The sequence below is a fragment of the Schistocerca gregaria genome, chromosome 3 (assembly GCF_023897955.1).
Source record: "Schistocerca gregaria isolate iqSchGreg1 chromosome 3, iqSchGreg1.2, whole genome shotgun sequence".
In the NCBI taxonomy this organism is placed as follows: domain Eukaryota; kingdom Metazoa; phylum Arthropoda; class Insecta; order Orthoptera; family Acrididae; genus Schistocerca; species Schistocerca gregaria.
The window spans coordinates 672,836,725-672,860,375 of NC_064922.1; the positions used below are offsets into that span (position 1 = coordinate 672,836,725).

Below are 23,651 nucleotides of genomic sequence, written 5' to 3' on the forward strand. Positions count from 1 at the left end.
TGACGCACGAGTAAAAATTACACGTCGTTTTTATGTGAGATCTTTAACGTATGTACTCTCAAGCGAAACTGAAACAAAAGTTCTTAGAAAAATTTAATATTCTCTGGACATAGCTCTTCTGTTGCTAAGACCATTTTAAAAGCCTATCTTTGCCGTCTTCTGGGGCAATGTACAAATTTCTTATTACTAATGAGGAAAAGTAAACAGTGAAACAAATGAGGAACGAGAAAAAAATAAAAAGGTACGATATATGGAGCTAGTTGTTAATGTATTACACAATATATGGCTAAATTTAGGTTTAGGAACAGAAAATACGTTCATAATGGAGATCACGCTGTAGTTAGAAGACTTTTCGAACTCTGTCGACCCACAATAAGCTAACCCTAAAATACTTTAATCTAATCCCACGCAAGAGAATCGCTTTCTGTGCACCACCATTGCTAATTAGAAACTTCAATAGATATTAGGGAACCTATGACAGTGTCTTTGGGACTGATATTTGTCATCAGGTAAAGACATCTCTGCAACGAGAAACTTTGTATCACATGTAACACATCGACTTTGAAAGACTTTCTAACTCGGTAACTAACAGGTTAATTATGAGCGGAAAACAATTACGTACTGCCTAACACCAATAGTCACTCCATAAAAGGAAGGCAGACTTGTGACAACCGTGCTATACTAACGACTGACGACTTAGCTACGGCCGTCCGGCGTAGCCAACTCAATGCAGTGTAATCCGTACAAATTCCTATAATAATGAGTATCATGCCCTTAGGAGTTAAGATATCTTCGTTACAGGTATTTACAGGCTATTTCACGTCTATTTCGCGAAAATTAGTTTCAGCGAGGAAACATTATTTCCACACAGAATACACGTGGTCTACTGTGTTAGCAGTTCTCAGCCCGACATCGTATATCATATAAACGTCTGCTGTTCTCTGCCTCCAACCTTTTAGCTAAACTTAGCAAACCATTTTTTCCCGTCAATCTCATTATTGGCGTAAGTTTAGAGCAATAAATATGTAATATTAGCATTTATTGAACAGGAACGTTGTTGCCACTACTGTTTGGTCACAGAGAAGAGCTAGCTAAATAGACTTCCCTAACGATGGTAAACGTACCCGTGGATTCTGGCAATGATCCTTACGGATTTCCCTCTTCGATCTTCTTCATGTAAGATATCATAGTAGTAAGTGCCCATCCATGAGCCAGTTCTAATGACCAACAATGTATTGCCTGTCAATGTAAATTTACTTCCTTTGAGATTTATTATAGCGTTCCTACTGTGGTCTACGCATTTCCATGATAATGTTGACAACAAACTTACTACCTTACCATCTTTCCAACCAACCACATAAACGTCTGCTCCAGTCTGTCAGCTACATAACCTACCGAATACCCTAGTTCTTTCTCTGCATTTTCTTCACATCCAGAATTGAAGAACGAGGAATTCGGTTGCTTCTCGTAGTACCAAGGGTAAGAATGCTCTCCATGCGCCACTGCTGTAGCAAAGGAAGTATGTAAAGTAACTACCAAAAACCAGATGGTACTTGTAACACTTGTTAGGTGTACAATCATATCAGAGAAATGGAGACCACCTTCCTCTCTTCCCAGTTTTCTACAAGCCATCCATTCCATGGCCCAGTAAATGCGTACAGTTCTACAAAAATTAATAATTACAACATTTACGATATTCATAAAAGAAAAAAATGGCGTAACAACATAAGGCATCATAGGCATATTGATCGCTTTGTGATGGTATTTGTACAATATTTCATTTCTACAAAAAATAAATAACTTTACTTATGAAAATAAAACTTTATTATTACACAAATAAATCTGTTTGGTTGTATAAAATGGAATCACAGTGCACCTATTAAATACAATATCATGTCTGTCGTATACGATACTCCTTTTCGATCTTTCACACTTCGGACACCGCTGATTTCAGATACACGTATCCTTGAAAAACAAGTGACGAACACTCGCAGCTGTGTTCTGTCCTCCTTGATCGCAGCGAGGTCGTCTGGCGGATTCTCTGAGAAATCAGGAAGCAGAGGCAATATTGCAGCACGGTAACCATATTTCCTCCATGACTGCAGTACTCAACGTTTCGGGCCCTATGATTCAAGTAGAATTATTTATGGGAAATTTAAAGGTATGTTACAGAACTGCACCTTGGTGACACAAAGGAGTTAAGGTAGCTTCAATGTTTTGTACTTAATAACACACGGAAATCTAATTTTCAAAAGGTTACTTTGAGAACTATTTGTTTTATTTATTTAATTTTATTTATTCTCTTTCTTTTAGGATAATTGAATCATACTGCTGTAGGAAACTAATGTCTGGGCACTGCCTCTCCAGACCTATAAGAATGAAGAAAATCTGAAAAGACTCATCTGTGAGACACACGATCTATTTGAGCTCTAGGCCGCAATTATGAACTGCCGTATAAGCCCCTGAACAGCCTGATACGTGAGGAAGGTGGCTAACGGAACTCGTGGAAGGCCGCCTGGCCCATCAATGTCGGGTTCTCTTCTGAGACGTGTGTTAGATTTGTCTGACGCCTGGTGATCGTCTTAGAAGAGTTTGGAGACGGCCAAGTTGCAACGTACGTGTTCTTCAAGCACTCCCATGGCTCCAGCAGGGAGGTGGGTCACTCAACGGTCGGCATCATGCAGCGATGTCGGATTTCTCTCACTACCCAGAATTGTACTTCACTGGGACAGAATCCTCCAGTCCCATTGTCCAGCTCAATAAATTTCGATGAAGGGTTTGTTTCTCATGACGCTAATGCACGAGCACATAGTACCCCCCTCGCGAAGACCAGCCTTGGTGTGACAAAAGTGGTTCAACGTAATGTCCTACGGTATTTTGTGACATGAACTTGATTGAACCTATCTGGGAGTACTTCCATTGTTTGTGGTAGTTAGTTAGTTAAATGTTCCATTGATCATTAGGATGATTCTTCTATCGAAATATTGTTTCTGGAGTCAGAACTTCATTAGCGAATATAGGCCTGTGTATTGCGTTAGATCAGTTAAAAATCGTATATCCTTAAACAGGTAACTTTATGACTATTGTGGGTGAACACCACATATTATACTTACAGCTACCTATTGTACAAACAATAATTTCCTTCTATGCGATATTTACGACAGAATATTGTTCCGAAAGACATTGTTGAGAGGAAATACGTGAAATATGTCAGGTTGACTTGTTTCTTTCCAAGACTAGCAACTGCACGAAGAGCAAAAAGTAGCTGAATCTCATTGTTGGAGAAACGCAGTAACGTTCTTCTTCCAATCCAAGTTTTTTTCACTATGTACATTCAAACATTTGTAGCGCTCTACCATATATACTGTTCATCTGCTACATCACTTGTTTATAAGGTGCCACTTGTTGCACGACTTGAATATATTCTGCAATGTCAGAGTCCATTTTCAAAGAAGACTCGTATCTACAAGATTGATGACGTCAGCAGCGCTGCTGAGGAAGTATACGACAGACGTGAGCAGAAACCTTTCAGCCACAACACACAGCATTCCAATGAAGATCCAAGCATGTTGAGGTGCATGTGGTGCGTCTACGTCATACAGTATGTTCCCATCAGCAGTTTCTGTTTATTCACAGAGATAAAAAGATATAGCCTTCAGAACAGTCGGGACATACTTTTAGTACTGTTTTGTTTTTATCTCTGAGTTAGGTTTACCGTTTTTATAATTTCGTACCTCAGTCGGTAAAAGCGAAACCATTATAGGGTCCAGTTGTCTGTCTGTCTGTCCTGCTGTTGGACCACTTTCTGTCATGAACTGGTAGAAATATCAAGATGAAATTTGTGTCATATACTAACTTCCCCTTTGCCCGGTTGCATAACTAGTGTAGGATTGGGACAAGTCGCCGGAGTGGCGTCCAGTTGAAAGACTTACATCAGGCGACTGAGCCATACGAAATTATTATTCTTATCTGTATACACAATTAAGTTTTTACGCGAGTCCTGCTCGCAATTTCAGTTTCTTTAGTTGAGTGTGGCTTATCACAAAATTCGCTGATTTCCTAGGATCTAATTCCACACGTGTTCTCTAATGTTCAGCTGGTGAAAAATTATTTTGGCCGGTCTACTACAACAGGAAAAATGCATAAGCGTCTACATCACATCCACGTCTCTTCCAGGTAAGCACCATAGACCACATTTGACCTAATTACTGGATGCTACAAAATGAGCTAGAAATTAGATCTTGCAAGTCTGAAGCAGTAAATATGTATCATAAGCTGGCTCCACCGATGAATCTGCGCGGTAATATAATATCAGTAACACAGGCGGTACGAATACTCATGGCTGATGAAATATGCCAAGATCATACTTTATGTCCGAGGCTGCTACAAGCACTAAATATTCTCAGTGCGCCGAGCACAATGGTCACCCTAAATCGATTACCACTGGGGCCTTAATTAGATTAATAGAATAATATCGTCCTTTTGTCGTAATAACGCCATGCTGGTGCTGACTAAACTGTGAAAAATGTATCAGTCCTGCTTAATAATCTGCATTTGTGCGTCACCTATAACTCCAATAGAAGCACTGCTTTTAGAAGCAACATAAATCAAAATTCGTCACCACTTCATGATGAAAAAATTTATGTTTTGCTCAATTCAAACCGTGAGTCTCAAGATTATTTAGGGATTAAGTCACTTTAATCGTCTTCGGATCCCTTTTAGTTCCTCGGTTGATAAAAAATTCTACTGCTGATTAATAAACACTTAACAGCATCATATACTTACTACGCAGTTCACCAGATGGACCAGCACATGGAATGTTATTTTCCTTAGTAACTCATTCATGAAACATATACTTTATTCTAGAAGATGAAACACGAGGAATTAACAATATATTCACAAACATAGTGCAATTGCATTGGCCAGACGCGACTGAAACGGTGACTGTGATTCGAATCCAGCAGACAGACCATATGCACGCACCGCCAGTCCTCGTGCAGAATCCTAGGTCCTCAAGCGGAGCGGGCACATCCCCCGCTAAAATATTGCGTCATTCCAGATGTGTGTGAGGACAAGGTGCAGTACTTTGCGCAGTAAGGAGTCATCACGCCGATACCGCATGTTCTTCAACGTGCGTAAATACGTACAGTTGTTTGCCTGATTGTACACAGAAATAGGAGTTTCGGAAGCCTATTATTCTTTATGTTTCCCTCTACTGCTGTGGTTTCATTTGAAAGCCTGAAATGTCAATACTAAGATACTTCCGATCGTAAATAACACGTTGACGGCAGGGGTCTCAAAGCCAATGGTAGGAAAGTCCTTGACACCCTTCTTCCAGGCTCAGTCCGTTGCGTTAAAGAGACCTAAACATAATTGTATCATGACAATCGTAGCAAGGCTTCCCAAGCGGCAGAAGGCGTATTTGGGCGGTATAGAGAGACCACTAATTTAACACGGTAGGACATGATTAACAATCAATGTATATCGCTGTTGATTCAGGACCCATTCTTAATTTCTGACTCACTGGTGAACTTATCGAAATGTTCATTTTATCTCAATGTTCCCAGAATTAAACACAAATTTACCGCTGTTTAAAAATTCGGCGAGAGAGGGATTGACCTGACAAGGGACAGTATTCCGAAATCTAATTTTTGAAGCGATCGTTGTAAGAGGATTTAATTATTTGCTCAAAATGAGAGCTTTAAAATCCAAATGCCTCTTCCTGCTCCTGTAAGAGGGGCAGTGACACAAAAAAGAAAGTGTTTCGATGATGAAGCTTGCACCGCCACTGTCCCTCCGATCAACTGGTGCAAGCTGGGCGATATCTAGGTAGTCCTGCACCCTGGAAGAAATAGCGATAATGTGCCTCCCTATCCTCCTGTAAAACAACATTTATGCAGTTTATTCTGCGAAGATCTTATTATTTTGTAAGTAGAGTCAGAACTGATCATTACCATTTTTCGAATTTTGGACAGGTGAAGTATTATCTCAGCTGCTTTCTGAAAACTTACATATAGTCTGATACACAGTATGATACATTCCCCCCACCCCAACACCCCTATGGACCATGGACCTTGCCGTTGGTGGGAAGGCTTCCGTGCCTCAGAGATACAGATAGCCGTACCGTAGGTGCAACCACAATGGAAGGGTATCTCCAGTTCGGATTCCGTAGAAACACTGGAACACGTGAGGCAATACTGACCTTACGACTTATCTTAGAGGAACGATAAAGGAAAGGCAAACCTAAGTTTCTAGCATTTGTAGACTTAGAGTAAGCTTTTGACAATGTTGACTGGAATACTCTCTTTCAAATTCTAAGTGTGGCAGGGGGTTAAATACAGGGAGCGAAAGGCTATTTTCAATTTGTACGGAAACCAAATGGCAGTTATAAGAGTCGAGGGACATGAAAGGGAAGCAGTGGTTGGGAAGGCAGTAAGTCAGGGTTGTAGCCTCTCACCGATGTTATTCAATCTGTATATCGAGCAAGCAGTAAAGGAAACAAAATAAAAATTTGGACTAGGTGTTAAAATCCATGGAGAAGAAATAAAAACTTTGAGGTTGGCCGATGACATTGCAATTCTGTCAGAGACAGCAAAGAACTTGGAAGAGCAGTTGAATGGAATGGACAGTGTCTTGAAAGGAGAATATAATATGAACATCAAAAATAGCAAATCGAGGATAATGGAATGTAGTCGAATTAAGTCAGGTGATGCTAAGAGAATTAGATTAGGAAATGAGACACTTAAAGTAGTAAATTAGTTTTGCTATTTGGGGAGAAAAATAACTGATGATGGTCGAAGTAGAGAGGATACTAAATGCAGGCTGGCAATGGCAAGGAAAGCGTTTCTGAAGAAGAGAAATTTGTTAACATCGAGTATAGATTTAAGTGTCAGGAAGTCATTTCTGAAAGTATTTGAATGGAGTGTAGCCATGTATGGAAGTGAAACATGGACGATAACTAGTTAGGACAAGAAGAGAATAGAAGCTTTCGAAATGTGGTGCTACAGAAGAATGCTGAAGATTAGATGGTTAGATCACATAACTAATGAGGAAGTATTGAATAGGACTGGGGAGAAGAGAAGTTTGTGGCACAACTTGACCAGAAGAAGGGACCGGTTGGTAGGACATGTTCTAAGGCATTAAGGGATAACCAATTTAGTACTGGAGGGCAGCGTGGATGGTAAACATCGTAGAGGGAGACCAAGATATGAACACACTAAGCAGCTTCAGAAGGATGTAGGCGGCAGTAGATACTGGGAGATGAAGAAGCTTGCACAGAATAGAGTAGCATGGAGAGCTGCATCAAACCAGTCTCAGGACTGAAGACCACAACAACAAACAACATGTTACATTTCAACCTAAAAGTTTGGGATGGGTATTACTTTATAAAATATTTGAGTGTCTATGTCAAAATCAAGAAGTATTAGTTCTCAATCTACAATTAAAACTATCATTTGTAATTACGAATTATTGCGCTCTTAAAATTTGTATTACTAAAATCGCACTCCTCTGCTGTTTACTATGTTTATTTTATATTCATTAATGAAATAATAATCTAAATTAATAATGTAAAGAAAACTAGTAGGAATTAATTTTTTAAGAAAAATTGTAAAAGCCTTTGGAATATTGTTGTTTTCGCAGAGTGTCAGCCGTAAGCTTGCCTCTGAGATGATCGGACGTACATTTGTGTTGCCTGGGTGCACAGATGCCACACCCGTCATTTTCTTCTGCTACAGGCTGAGAGAATCTGCTGTAGATAGCTAGTGTTCACAGTAATACTGTCACGAGCTGTATTGCATGCAGTGTGGTGTAGTGGTTAGTGTTCCTGGCTGGAGTGCTGCACAACGTCCGTTCAAAGTGGATGACTGGCAAGAATTCGTTAACTAATACTTACTGAATGTGGAAGGTTTGTGAAATATCTTATACCAGTAATGTTTATATATTCTGTAATATTCTGTGTCTGTGTAAATATCAGTATTTTGGAACATTCGGGCTTTGTATAAGTAGATACGTTGTGGCTGTAATCTGGTCTCAGTAACGAACCTCCTTTCAGTGCTAAGTATCGTACGTCATTAGTGACTCTGTCTTCCGATTTGGACTTCCTGTAGTTTCGGTGTGACAATCTCCAGCGTAGTTTATGCTAGGCAGCATTTCAGAACGTTCCAGATAGTTTATGCACACACGACAACGGTAATGGGGGTTTATGTAGAAGTTCAATTAATACTAAGCCATTCTCTGTGGTGCCCTACTAAGATTAATGAAAAACAGAAACAAAAATGCGACGAAGTAGTCAAATTCAGAGTTAACCACGTGATACTTGCAGCAACTATCCATCTCGCTATCGCTAACGGTTGTTACAGTCGATACCAGTCCTTGCGAACACGAAACTTAGACTGGGGTCTCACTCAATAATCCCTTCTAAAGTACACAACTTTGGGTTCACAATGGCATAATTGGATAATGAGTATTTAAACAATATACTGAATTCCAATCTGTCCTTTATTCATAATATTTTCCTTACAAACAACATGCCTTGCTTCATGTAAGGCAGAGTCAACGTTCCAGAACATTACGTTTTACTTCCACATTGTTCAGAATGTGAACCCAAAGAGTTTATGAACGTACTTCACGCTAATGAACGTTTGCCCACGGATGATATGCTGAAGAATCAGAAGTCCCAAATCTGAAGCAGAGAGGTGTTTGTGAAAGAGTTCAAGTACTGAGATGTCATATTCAATACTTTTAAGTCCCAGACTAACAATGTACAGAAGGGAAGGCTTGGAAATAAAACAAACATTCAAAATATAGGTACAAATCGCACATATTTTTATATTCAATTTTCGATACTTCTCAACAGAATCCGCCTGGATAGCTGTGCAGGATAAAGGGCCTTGTCTAGGAAGGGGAGGTGCACCTGCCGTTAATCGAATCCGCCTGGCGTATTAATGACAGTGGGCCGGTGCACTGATTAGCCTAGATGTGATTCTTGGGCTGTTTCCCACATCCGATCCTGTGAATAGTGCTCTTGTCCCTATGCCTCATCTAATTTTCACAATCTGCGAACATTTGTACACTTTCACGCGCATAACACTACACAACGACAATCAAATGTTGGGGTACACACATTCCGGTAACAGAATACCAACAGGAAGGACACTCGGCCATATCTTAAGTATCCATGGCAAACCTGTTAATAAAAACGCCCTCCGTGTGTGTGGGTGCAGGACAAGCGCGTAAGAAAAGGAAGAAGACGTCACTTCTGATTACAAACGGCTTATTTCATAGATTTCGGGATTTTTTATCGACTCCTTTGCCACTGTAGTTTCTTAACATAAACAGTATATGGCCAGAATAGTAAATCATTAAAATCTTGAGTAAACGTAGTGGAACTAACGATGAATGGCATAGTACATGGTTATCACTTTAGTCCATGGCTAACACAAGTCGGCTATCACGATGAGCGATTTTGTAGTATTGCTCCGATATAACGTAGTACCACAAAAAATATTTTGCAGAAGTTTAGCATGTAACCCTTGAATAGACAAAACACAAGACTTTAAACTGGGCACTATTTTCTTAGCATTTTCACAGACAGGGCTCATGTGATGGGTCAAGGGTTGGGTGGTATTTGGCATCATGTCAATTTTGTTAACTTGTTATCTAGGCATACGGATCTATATTGTCATAGGTAAGGTCTTTATCATGTGTCATTATATATTGTCATTATATATCTTTGCTTATATGTAGTTGTTCAAATGAATGTTCTAGACGGTCGCTGCTAAACTACGAATGAGTTACCTACTACAAATCAAAACATCGAGCGGTATACCTGTTAAATATACAAGGCAGCTGGTCTCTAGCAGATTAAATGGTAGGTTCCCTGAACAATGTCTGATTGATTGCGCTATTTATTTGCTTGCTTTAATGGTTCAAAACGGTTTATGATTGGTCTTATGGGCAGTCGAAGTTTGAGCAGATGGAACTGGGCATCTGGCTCTCGCATGACTATGTATCTTTGGGGCTCTAGACATAGTTAGGAGAAAGTTTACAGTTCGCGTAATTCAACTGTAAGCAAAGTGACTTCCTAGAAATTCTGTAGGTTATTGAGTTGTGTTAGAATTCTGCACGCTCTAACGTAGTCAAGCCAACTGCCAGGGTATGTACTTATTGCGGATATGTGAATCCATCCCCTCCTCAACCATGTCTCCGTCCATCCCCCCTGCCCCCCTCTCTGTCCATGTCCTCCTCCTCTCTCCCTCCACCTCCTCCCCTTTACCTTTTTATCTCCTGTCTCTCTCTCTATCCATGTACTTTCCCCCTCTCTCTGTCCATCTGCTCCTCCCCACACTCTGTCGAATTTGCTCCTCCCCCTCTATATCCTTCTCCTCATGCCCTCTCTATCTCATCCTCACCCCCTCTGCCTGCTCCTTCCTCCTATCACAGTTCCACCTCCCTCTCTCTCCAAGCATCTCTTCATCTTTCCTTCCACTGCCACCCCGTCCCCTAATGTCCCCACTCTGTTCATTTCCTGCTGTTTCCTGTCCGTTTCCCTCTCCTCCTTTCTATCTCATTCCCTCTTCCTTCACATCTTTCTCAACTCTTCTTCTGTTTGTCTGTCCATCCCTCGCCCCTGTCTCCCACCACGTTATAACCACAAGAGGAAGTTGCTATTTCTTACCTTAACAGTACTTCTTTCCAGATATAATAATTAATATGTGCACCCATTTTGAATCTGGTCAATGAATTTTCTAGTCCACGGCTGAACATATATGACGTATGTTCCATAGAACTGCCCTACGTCAGTAACATCTTGAAACGAAATTACGGCACAAAGTCTTTTGGCCATCTTCAGGTTAGTACAGCTGTAAAAGTACTAGCGAATACGCGCTGAGCTCTACTATTTAAAGCTAAAGGGGGCTGCACAGCGCATGCGCTGCACATGTACTGTTTAGCGTGCGCGTTCACAACACCATGCGCTGCGCCTGCACCCTCCGCGGTGAAAACTTGTCATTTCGATATCAGATCAATCATCATCTTTATACCGATAACTACGTTGACTACAAAGTTTCTCTACAACGGGATTCCAAGCGGAATTTAGCTGGTAACCGCTATCTCGATTGATAAGAGCTTGCTGTCTGACAATTTTCTTTATGTGGATTCATATATAACTGAACTCCAAAAATTTTACGTTTGCGCCACAATTTTTGTGTCATTGTAATTCATAGAGTGGCCAGTAGAAATGCAATGTTCAGCGATTGCGGACTTGGTGGGTAGGAGAAGGCGAGTAAGCCCCTGGTGTTCCACAATACGTTCCTGCACCGTTCTTGCTGTCTGGCAGGGGTAAAATACAGGGAGCGAAAGGCTATTTACAATTTGTACAGAAACAAGAGGGCAGTAATAAGAGTCGGGGGACATGAAAGGGAAGCAGTGGTTGGGAATGGTGTAAGACAGGGTTGTAGCCTATCCCCGATGTTATTCAATCTGTATATTGAGCAAGCAGTAAAGTAAACAAAAGAAAAATTTGGAATAGGTATTAAAATCCATGGAGAAGAAATAAAAATTTTGAAGTTCGCCGACAACATTGTGATCCTGTCAGAGACAGCAAATGACTTCGAAGAGCAGTTGAATGGAATGGATAGTGTCTTGAAAGGAGGATATAAGATGAACGTCAACAAAAGCAAAACGTGGAAAGTGGAATGTAGTGGAATTAAGTCAAATGATGCTGAGGGAATTAGATTAGAAAATGAGACATTTAAAGTAGTAAAGGAATTTTGCTATTTGGGGAGTAAAATAACTGGTGACAGTCGAAGTAGAAAGGATACAAAATGGAGACGGCCAAGGCCAAGGAAAGTGATTCTGAAGAAGAGAAATTTGTTAACATCGAGTTTAGATTTAAGTGTCAGGAAGTCGGTAAAAGTCGTAGAGGGAGACCAAGACATGAATACACTAAGCAGATTCAGAAGGATGTAGATTGCGGTAGGCGCTGGGAGAGGAAGAAGCTTGCACGGGATAGAGTAGCATGGAGAACTGCATAAAACCACCTTCTGGACTGAAGACCACAACAACAACAACAATGAACTTAATATTTTCATGTATGGAATTAATATGTTGTAAAAATTCCTGGAGACCGTCCATGCCATGAGGCATACTATAAAAGTTTCATCCACGTAACGCCGAAACACTGTCGGTTCAAATGTGGCAGAGTTGAGAGCACTCTCTTCAAAATCTTCCATAGAAAGATTTGCCACCAGGGGAGACAAAGGACTCCCCATGGCGACACCGTCAGATTGTTCATAAAATTCATTGTTGAATGTAAAATATGTAGAATATAGAGTATGTTCAAACAATGTTGTAATATCTGCATCAAACATATTACCGATCAGCCGTAATGAATCTACAAGGGGCAGCTTGGTGAAGAGAGAAATCATGTCCATGCTGACCAGCAAGTCGCTACTTTGGAGCTGTAAAGACTGAATACGGCTGATAAAATAACTAGAGTTATTCATGTGATGAGGGCATTTGCCTATAACTAGTTTAAGCAGTGATGCCTGAAATTTTTCTAGGTCATAGGTGGCTACCCCAATGTTGCTCACGGTCGGACGTAATGGTACATTTTCCTTATGTATCGTAGGCAGTCCATATAGCCTGTGAGGAACCGCACTATTTGGTTTCAATCTCTTGATGACCTCCTTAGATAGAGAACTATTTGACAAGAGTCCTGCTGTTTTTCGCATTACTCTGCTCGTGGGGTTCTTATCAACTTTGTGATAGGTGGAATCACATAATACAATATTGATCTTAATGATGTAATCATCTTTTGTCATAAGAACCGTAGAATTTCCTTTGTCCGATTTTAAAAAAACTGTCTCCACATCTGCTCTTAAATTATGGAGAGCTCTCCTTTGCATAGGTGAGATATTACTCTTCATAGGTGCACCTCTAGTCAGCACACGACAAGACTCACTGACGAAGTCTACAAATGGCGGTGAAACGATTTCTACATCACCATCTATGGCTGTCCATTCGCCCTCCCCCCACCCTTAAATACCTTGGTGTCATTCTCAACCGTCGCCTCTCCTGGACCCCCCACCTCCGGACGATCCAAGCCAAGGCACGCTCCGGCCTCTGTCTCCTCAAGCTCCTCTCTGGGCGAACTTGGGGTCTGGACCCCTCTACCGTCCTCCATACCTATAAATGCCTCATTCGCCCTATCCTTTACTACACCCACACTGGTGGATTTCAGCTCCACTTACCTTTTACAAATTCCTTCAGATTCTGGAACACATCTGTCTCCCCTCCCCTACACGGATCCTGTACGACCTAATTCCCTTCCCCCACCTCCTCCTTTTACTCGAATGCACACGGATCCTATACACCTCCCGCAAACTCGATCCTCCTCACCCGCTGGTATCTCCACTCCCCTCCCCCCCCCCCCCCCGTCTGCTGCTGAACCTGTACTTCCATGTCCCACCTGCTCTCCATCTCTCCACTCTCCTCTCCCAAGCTGTCTTGCGCCAGCTCCCCCTCCCTGATGAGGCCCTCCTCCCCTCCATCTACCTGTCTTACCTACTTTGATCCTCCCTCCTTCTTCCTGTGTTTGATTCCTTAGGGCACCCTCTCTGCCTTCTCTCCCACTTCCCTCCCTCCTTTCTTTCTCCCCACTCCTCCTCCAGGCGTCCTTTACCCCCATCCCTCTACTCCTCTTCCGCTTTCCTGTGCCATTGTCAACTTTGCTCTCCCCTCTCCGTCCCCCTCACCATTCTTCCCCTCTAGGCAGGTCCCCAGACTCGCACATGTTACATCTACATTCCCGCGCCAGAGATCATCGCCATCAGTGTCTCGTGTGTGTGCCGACGTATTTTGTGCTCAGTGATCACCGTCACGCTCCATCGTTCCCATGTGTCATCGCAATCATCGATATTTGTGCGTCGTGTCAACAGCTTGTGGTGTGATTTCTCGTCGAGTGTGAACGGCTCCCCGTTTTTTATTTTATATCTACTGTTTTTTACCCACCATTCTGTCATTTCTGAGTGTTCTTTCTGTCTTTTATCATTGTCTCCTCTAAGGCTGAAGAGCGACGGAGAACGCTGTTGCCAAACTACCTGTTGTATGTGCAGGTATAAAATAACAGTAAACGGAAAAATAACGTATTCGCCAGCACTTTTACAGCTGTACTCACATGAAGATGGCCAAAAGACTTTGTGCCGAAATATCTTGGCAAGATGTTGCTGAGTTACGGCAGTTCTCCCGTGTTTTTATGGAGCAATCAGTACGCCAGTAAAATTTCAAACATTATATGACGTACATTTGTTTGCACACATTTTGCCTGTATCTCTAGCGAATTTCACTCTACATTTTCTTATTTATGCAAACAGTTCACTATGATGTTATATTTCCTGCACTATGTGATGTACAATGACATAAAATCGGTCAAAAGAGGAAAGGCCGCTGGACCTGATTGGATACCAGTACGGTTTTACACAGAGTACGCGAAGGAATTTGCCCCCTTCTTGCAGCGGTGTACCGTAGGTCTCTAGAAGAGCGTACCGTTCCAAAGGATTGGAAAAGGGCACAGGTCATCCCCATTTTCAAGAAGGGACGTCGAACAGATGTGCACAACTATAGACCTATATCTCTAACGTCGATCAGTTGCAGAATTTTGAAACACGTATTATGTTCGGGTATAATGACTTTTATGGAGACTAGAGATGTACTCTATAGGAATCAGCATGGATTTAGAAAAAGACGGTCGTGTGAAACCCAGCTCGCACCATTCGTCCACGAAACTCAGAGGGCCGTAGAGACGGGTTCACAGATAGATGCCATGTTTCTTGACTTCCGCAAGGCGTTCGATACAGTTCCCCACAGTCGTTTAATGCACAAAGTAAGAGCATATGAACTATCAGACCAATTGTGTGACTCGATTGAAGAGTTCCTAGATAACAGAACGCAGTATGTCATTCTCAATGGAGAGAAGTCTTCCGAAGTAAGAGTGATTTCAGGCTTGACGTAGGGGAGTGTCATAGGACCGTTGCTATTCACAATATACATAAATGACCTTGTGAATCACATCGAGATTTCACTGAGGCTTTTGGCAGATGATGCTGTGGTGTATCGAGAGGTTGTAACAATGGAAAATTGCACTGAAATGCAGGAGGATCTGCAGCGAATTGATGCCTGGTGCAGGGAATGGCAATTGAATCTCAATGTAGACAAGTGCAATGTGCTGCGAATACACAGAAAGATAGTTCCCTTTTCATTTAGCTACTAAATAGCAGGTCAGCAACTGGAAGCAGTTAATTCCATAAATTATCTGGGAGTACGCATTAGGACTGATTTAAAATGGAATGGTCATATAAAGTTGATCATCGGTAAAGCAGATGCCAGACTGAGATTCATTGGAAGAATCCTAAGGAAACGCAATCCGAAAACAAAGGAAGTTGGTTACAGTGCGCTTGTTCGCCCATTGCTTGAATACTGCTTAGCAGTGTGGGATCCGTACCAGATAGGGTTGATAGAAGAGATAGAGATCCAACGGAGAGATGCGCGCTTCGTTACAGGATCATTTAGTAACCGCGAAAGTGTTACGGAGATGATAGATAAACTCCAGTCGAAGACTCTACAGGAGAGACGCTCAGTAGCTCGGTACGGGCTTTTGTTGAAGTTTCGAGAACATACCTTCACCAAGAAGTCAAGCACTATATTGCTCCCTCCTACGTGTATCTCGCGAAGAGACCATGAGGATAAAATCAGACAGATTAGAGCCCACACAGAAGCATACCGACAATCCTTCTTTCCACGAACAATTTGAGACTGGAATAGAAGGGAAAACCGATAGAGGTACTCCGGGTACCCTCCGACACACACCGTCAGGTGGCTTGCAGAGTATGGATGTAGACGTAGATGTGGAATTTTGTGGAACAGTCAGCGGTGTATGTGGATACTGTCTGAAAAATGTGCTGCGAATTGAGGCAGCAGAAAAGAGGTAGTCAAAAAATCTTGTTTGATGCTGCAATTTTACTACAATGAAAAGCGAAAAATGCAGTAAGTGGTAAACGTTTTCCTTTCCTGCATTTTGTGGGAGCTGTCTGTGAGAAAAATTTTCAGAAATCATCGTAAATCAAGTGTGAGGTTCGTTGCAAGTTGCTGATAGCTCTCAATCTCAAATACCGGAGGACTCAAATTTGATTGGCATATCTTAGGAGAGACTTTTTTTTTAATGTACATAGTTTGTTCTTTCCCCCAAAGAGATCCTTTCAAACATAAATGATTATTGTATCAAGTTTGCCATACGTAGGTTCATTACCGTAGGAAATGATGTGGGAGATGCATATACAAATACGGTATTATAATATGTAAGGATTTCAAGACGTACACTGAAGAACCAAAGAAAGGTTTACACCTGCCTATATCGTGTAGGGCACCCGTGAGCACGCAGAAATGCCGCAACACGACGTGGCATGGACTAGACTAATGTCCGACGTAGGGAGGAAATTGACACCATGAATCCTACAGGACTGTCCATAAATACGTAATAGTACGAGGAAGTGGAGACCTCTTCTGAACAGCACGTTGAAAAGCATCCCAGATATGCTCAGTAACGTTGATGTCTGGAGAATTTGGTGGCCAGCACGCGCTCCACACCATTACAGAGCCTCCACCAGCTTGAACAATCACCTGCTGATGCGTAGGGTTCTTGGATTCATGAAGTTGTCTCCATACCCTTTTACGTCCATCCACTCGATACAATCTGAAACGAGATTCGGTCGACCAGACAACATGTTATCCGTCCCGTTATCAACAAGCCAATGTCGATGTTAACGGGCCCAGGCGAGGCGTAAAGCTTTGTGTTGTGTCGTCATCAAGCGTATACGAATGGGTCTGCGGCTCCGAAAGCCCACATCGATGATGTTTAGTTGAATGATTAGCGCACTCACACTTGTTGATGGCCCAGCATCGAAATCTGCAGAAGTTTGCGGAAGGGTTGCATTTCTGTCACGCTGAACGATTCTCTTCAGACGTCGATGGTCCCACTCTTGCAGGATGTTTTTCCGGCAGTACCAATATCGGATATTTGATGTTTTAACGGATGCCTCAAATTCACTGTTACACTCGTGAAATGGTAGTTCGGGAGAACCCCCACTAAATGCTGTGTCCCGTCGCTCGTGTGCCGACTATAACAATACGTTCAAATTCCCTTAAATTTTGATAACCTACCACTGTAGCAGCAGTAACGGATCTAACAACACTCCCAAACACTTGTTCTCTTACATACGTGTTGCCGATCGATGCGCTCTCTTCTACCTGTTTACATATCTCTGTAATTGAATACGCATGCCTATACCAGTTTCTTTAGCACGTCAGTGTATTATGGGTGTGACTAAGTATAAAAAAGAAGTACTAGAGTCAGTCTTGGAAGAAGTTCGTGATCTAATTTTCGAAATTCAACGCACACCCAACATCTAAACAGTATACAGATCCTTGTACTAGGTAAAAGTCACTGACATGGGAAACTGCATAAGACTGCATGTATGTAAATAATCATATCACATACTGGAAAGGAGTAATGAAGGAACGATACTAGCAAGGCTTCCAGGCACTTCCCGCATATACGAAGCGTTCAGTATATGATGTGTTGATCGTAATCAGGATTTGTTTCAGGCATAAGCCACGAAGTTCTAATATATTATGTGGGGTAACTATTAGTCTGTGTGTAAACGTGTCCAGAATTTTGAAGCTAGAGCAATTGGTAATACAAGTACACCAGTTCCAATATTGCTCATATTTTTAGGAGTATTCTTGGAGATGGAATACTCGTAAAAGTATCATATTATTCTGTCACAGTACAGTCCCTAAATCTGAAGTTTCCAGTAATCTAAGGAATTCTAGAATATCTTAAATATCTTAAATATTCAAATATAAGCTGAAGACTTCCTTGTGTCACCCTCCTTTTATTCTGTATGTCAGTTGTCCACAGTAATGTAGAAATTTTGTTCTAATGCATGTTTAAATACCTAATTTTTTAAATTTGGATCCTCATATTCTGCATAAAAGGTTTATTTCATGGAAAAGAATACTTCACACATAAATGTGAGAGAATTACGATTTTTATTGCGTTTCATTCTGAGTTACCTTAGAGATACTGTCTGCATCTGCAGAACTTATGAAATGAATGGTCGCCAATTTAAAAAGTTCACTTACCATACGCACATTGTGGCAAGGTATTCTAAGGCAGTGATTTGAACAGATTATGTGGCCCTGGACGAGTTATGAGTGCGAAGCTTAATTTCAGAAAGAAACATTGTGTCTCGGTAATTAGTATGAGAAAAACCATTTGAAACATCTAGTTTTTAAACATATAATAATGCATACACAGAAAAATAAGTCCCCAACACAATTTTAGTTCATATCGGTATGCATAAATGCAATATGATAAAGAAGAAAAGGCAATATTTTAGCTAAGGCAGAAACGCCTTAGCGTGAAATTGAGTTTGAAAAGTTCACATCTGTTTCTATGGAATATTCTCTTTAATTAAACTAAATATATATAACTCATACTGAAAAAAGTAAAATTAGAAAAAGGAGATTTGTATAGAACTATGAACCTTAAGTTTTAGAAAATTAGTGCCACTTTAAATCCCGATTGTATAGAATAAACACATATTCGTGAATGAACTACAGTAGATGAGTAGATGTCTCAGTTGAATACAGGATATACCGTTTGCATATAACTTAAATGAATTTTGTACCGTTGTTGACATAGATAGTTGATGGTGTATTTCATTATGGTACAGTAATTTGTTACACATCAAACGACCCCTGTTACCATCCTTAAACGTCCACCAGCAATAACGACTCACAGACGTTAGGTATCAGCAATAGCAGTGGAGGCTACATAAAGAAGTGTGCAGGAGCCAAGGGGGGAGATGCTGGGGTTGGGCGGAGAAAGTGCTGTCGTAGTCGTTATGCTTAAATAGAGCAATTTATCACACGTCAAAAAGAGTGTGATTGTTGGCTTTCCAGCCGGAGTTGGAAGTATCTCTCAAACGGATATGTTTGAAGCTATTTTCGAGAGGCGGTGATTAGTATATACCAAGCGGGACAAAACAGCTCTATAAAAAACCAGTGGCGGGAAAAGTGCGGAACACCAAGGGCCACAGTTGACCTAGGGGGAAGACGGTTGTCGAGATGTACACTCTTGGAAATGGAAAAAAGAACACATTGACACCGGTGTGTCAGACCCACCATACTTGCTCCGGACACTGCGAGAGGGCTGTACAATCAATGATCACACGCACGGCACAGCGGACACACCAGGAACCGCGGTGTTGGCCGTCGAATGGCGCTAGCTGCGCAGCATTTTTGCACCGCCACCGTCAGTGTCAGCCAGTTTGCCGTGGCATACGGAGCTCCATCGCAGTCTTTAACACTGGTAGTGCCGCGAGAGCGTGGACGAGAACCGTATGTGCAGTTGACAGTCTTTGAGCGAGGGCGTATAGTGGGCATGCGGGAGGCCGGGTGGACGTACCGCCGATTTGCTCAACACGTGGGGCGTGAGGTCTCCACAGTACATCGATGTTGTCGCCAGTGGTCGGCGGAAGGTGCACGTGCCCGTCGACCTGGGATCGGACCGCAGCGACGCACGGTTGCACGCCAAGACCGTAGGATCCTACGCAGTGCCGTAGGGGACCGCACCGCCACTTCCCAGCAAACTAGGGACACTGTTGCTCCTGTGGTATCGGCGAGGACCATTCGCAACCGTCTCCATGAAGCTGGGCTACGGTCCCGCACACCGTTAGGCCGTCTTCCGCTCACGCTCCAACATTGTGCAGCCCGCCTTCAGTGGGGTCGCGACAGGCGTGAATGGAGGGACGAATGGAGACGTGTCGTCTTCAGCGATGAGAGTCGCTTCTGCCTTGGTGCCAATGATGGTCGTATGCGTGTCTGGCGCCGTGCAGGTGAGCGCCACAATCAGGACTGCATACGACCGTGGCACACAGTGCCAACACCCGGCATCATGGTGTGGGGAGCGATCTCCTACACTGGCCGTACACCTCTGGTGATCGTCGAGGGGACACTGAATAGTGCACGGTACATCCAAACCGTCATCGAACCCATCGTTCTACCATTCCTAGACCGGCAAGGAACTTGCTGTTCCAACAGGACAATGCACGTCCGCATGTATCCCGTGCCACCAAAGGTGCTGTAGAAGGTGTAAGTCAACTACCCTGGCCAGCAAGATCTCCGGATCTGTCCCTCATTGAGCATGTTTGGGACTGGATGAAGCGTCGTCTCACGCGGTCTGCACGTCCAGCACGAATGCTGGTCCAACTGAGGCGCCAGGTGGAAATGACATGGCAAACCGTTCCACAGGACTACATCCAGCATCTCTACGATCGTCTCCATGGGAGAATAGCAGTCTGCATTGCTGCGAAAGGTGGATATACACTGTACTAGTGCCGACATTGTGCATGCTCTGTTGCATGTGTCTATGTGCCTGTGGTTCTGTCAATGTGATCATGTGATGTATCTGACCCCAGGAATGTGTCAATAAAGTTTCCCCTTCCTGGGACAATGAATTCACGGTGTTCATATTTCAATTTCCAGGAGTGTATATGGGCGAATAGACATGCGACTGTTGAGCAGTCGATAGCCCAGACAGAACGAAGATGTACCAACAGTGTGTCCTCAACAACTTACCAGCAAACGGTCCTACGATATGGGCCTCAGAAGCAAGTGCTCGGTTCATGCATCCACACTTGCTGTTGTTCATTGGCAACAAAAGCCGTATTTGGCATGCCAGTACCGCAACAGAAAGTCCACTGAGCCCGCAGGGCAGGTCACTTCAGAAAAATGGCAATATATGCACCATCAGACAGGTGACTGTAGGAGTGTCCTGCACGCAATACATGAAACCACACACCCTGCAACAATCATCAGAAGGGCCCATGCTGGAAGAGGAAGAATTATAGACTGAGAAATGTTTTTGTGGCATTCCCTAGGTGATGTTATCCTTCTGGAAGGCACAATGGATCAGCACAAGCGTAACATTTATTCCTAGGAACCACATCCACTCTTACATGTTGTGTGCTTCCGCTCCTACATGCAGTGTGCTTTTCCTCAGCATGATGACATCTATCATCAGGACACAGCTGAGTGTCAAATAAATATGTGCGCGGTTCAAAAAACACCAGTGTGAGTTTACTGTACTCCCTTGTAAGGTGTCAGACAAATAACACACCTACCATTAATTCCTGAAACAATTATCGTTAAATCGATATGTCCCATAACGTAGTTCCGTCGAAATGTACGAATTTTATTGATACACAAATTGAATAAACAAGTCGATACAAACCGCAAATACTCACACTAGGAATTGCACTCAAGTAGTTTCCCAAACCCTAACTACTAGACGCAGTTCGCAGGAAGGAGAACTTTATAATGGCAGCACCTGTCCCATGGTCGGGCAAAACCTTCACAGTGGCATATCCAGCAGACACAATGCGATACCGTAGCCACTGTGCAGGCCACCGGCAGATACCGCTCTTGTCCCTGGAAGACACCTAATACGTTTGGCTTTTAACGATGGCTGTTCAGAAAGCTTTTCTGCAGGAACACGACTGGAGATAGCAGGTGATTTTCCGAAGAAACCCAACTCAAGACACTGGCGTCTCACTGTAGACGACCCACATGGATAAAAGCGGTTTGTCCCAGTGTTACGTATCAGAAGTTAAACTCTGCCCCACGAAAGAAACTAAACCTTTGATAACCTACAGAAACTCCATTGGGTGGAGTTATAACAAGTATGGATGCTGTGATTGGCCAGAAATAAAGAGTGGTCACCAGCTTCGATACAGGAAATCGCAGACAGAGAAATTCTCTCTGCTCTTGTAGCAATTCGTAAAGTGTTTGAGCAATGTGACTTCCGCTGCGCTGAGATGGTTGCTAGAGTCATTATGTTCAGAGGCTCGTCGTAACTCTTCATGAGTTGAACTGCAAGGTCCCCTAGTATTGAGAATTGCACCGAGCACTAACAACGCTTGCGAGCGATTTGAGGGAAACGATGTACACGCTATTCCAACCACATAGCGTGTACCCTGCCAAATAACTTAGCTCGGTAATAGCTAAGAGTCTGAGCATCTACGAAGACGTAGGAAGAGTATCAGACTGACATTTAAATGTCGAGAAAGATTCAGAACCGATTCTCAGGTCCACAGGACGCCAACGGCAGCAACTGCAGCCGCCGACCAAAGGTAAATACGTGCGCCACGGCAGAAAGTGATATTCAGTCTCCAATCAAAACTGCAGTCGTCTCCATCTCTCCAACTTATCCCGTACATTCAGCCAAGCCCTATAGTTAAGCATATTCACGATTCATGGGCTTAATTGCAGCATAAACGCGATATATCATAGTTAATGAAAATAACTCGTCAATCGCACTAGAGCGCTTTATACTCTAAGGTTATTGAATTTTTTCAATTGTGTATCTTTTTTTAATTGCTCTTTATCGACCCCATGCACTATTAGGTTATTTTAATTGCGCATTTATTTTAATTGACTTTTCTAACCCCAGTTCTGTTTAATTTGGCCCACATCTCGTGGTCGTGCTGTAGAGTTCTCGCTTCTCATGCCCGGGTTCCCGGGTTCAAAATTGGTTCAGATGGCTCTGAGCACTATGGGACTCAACTGCTGTGGTCATCAGTCACCTAGAACGTAGAACTACTTAAACCTAACTAACCTAAGGACATCACACACATCCATGCCCGAGGCAGGATTCGAACCTGCGACCGTAGCAGTCGCACGGTTCCGAACTGCGCACCTAGAACCGCGAGACCACCGCGGCCGGCGTTCCCGGGTTCGATTCCCGCCGGGGTCAGGGATTTTCGGTGCCTCGTGATGGCTCGGTGTTGTGTGATGTCCTTAGGTTAGATAGGTTTAAGTAGTTCTAAGGTCTGGGGGACTGATAACCTAAAATGTTAAGTCCCATAGTGCTCAGAGCAATTTGAACCATTTTTTTGTTTAATTTGTTTGTATTCTACCGACCGCTGGTATGGTTAATGATCAGCTTACTATTTAAGAACCCTAGAGTTAGGAATTGGTATCAATTGGGAATACGCAGCATATAAATGTTTCACCGTCCTGTATGCATTATAATTATGATTGCTATGTCATGAAGTCATACTGAGAGTAACAATAAACCATTATAATGAAGAAACCCTTCCAAATTAGTCTTTGGTAACACGTATTGAAACCTTGAAACTATACACTAAGTTCTGTTAGCGTCAACGTTTCTTTTAAAGAGAGTGTAGTGGAAACGACATTGAGACCATTGTCTGCTTACATCACTGCCCGTACTGCTGCACTGTTATGAACTCTGCATGCGTGAGCTGGTATCTTCCTACCTTGCAGGCTATAGGCTTAACACCAATTCCCCGAAACACTCACAAAGCGTGCTTGCGCAACTGTGTTAGGAACGTAGATCAAAACCAGTCTCACACATGTCAGACGCTGGCCACCAAACTCCCTGGATTTAAGGTCACTTGAGAATCTTTGAGACCACCTCGATCGAGCAGTTCACGCAACGGATCTTCAACCGAGAAACGTAGCACAGCTAGCCACTGCATGGCCCCAAATCCCCTTCGGTACCTTAC

General features: G+C 42.7%; 1 long non-coding RNA gene across 1 annotated transcript in view; it reads right to left on the bottom strand.

Annotated features, from left to right (window-relative positions):
- The window catches only part of LOC126354539 (uncharacterized), a 296,213-nt gene that overhangs the window by 138,181 nt on the left and 134,381 nt on the right, over positions 1 to 23,651 (bottom strand). The window lies entirely within an intron of this gene.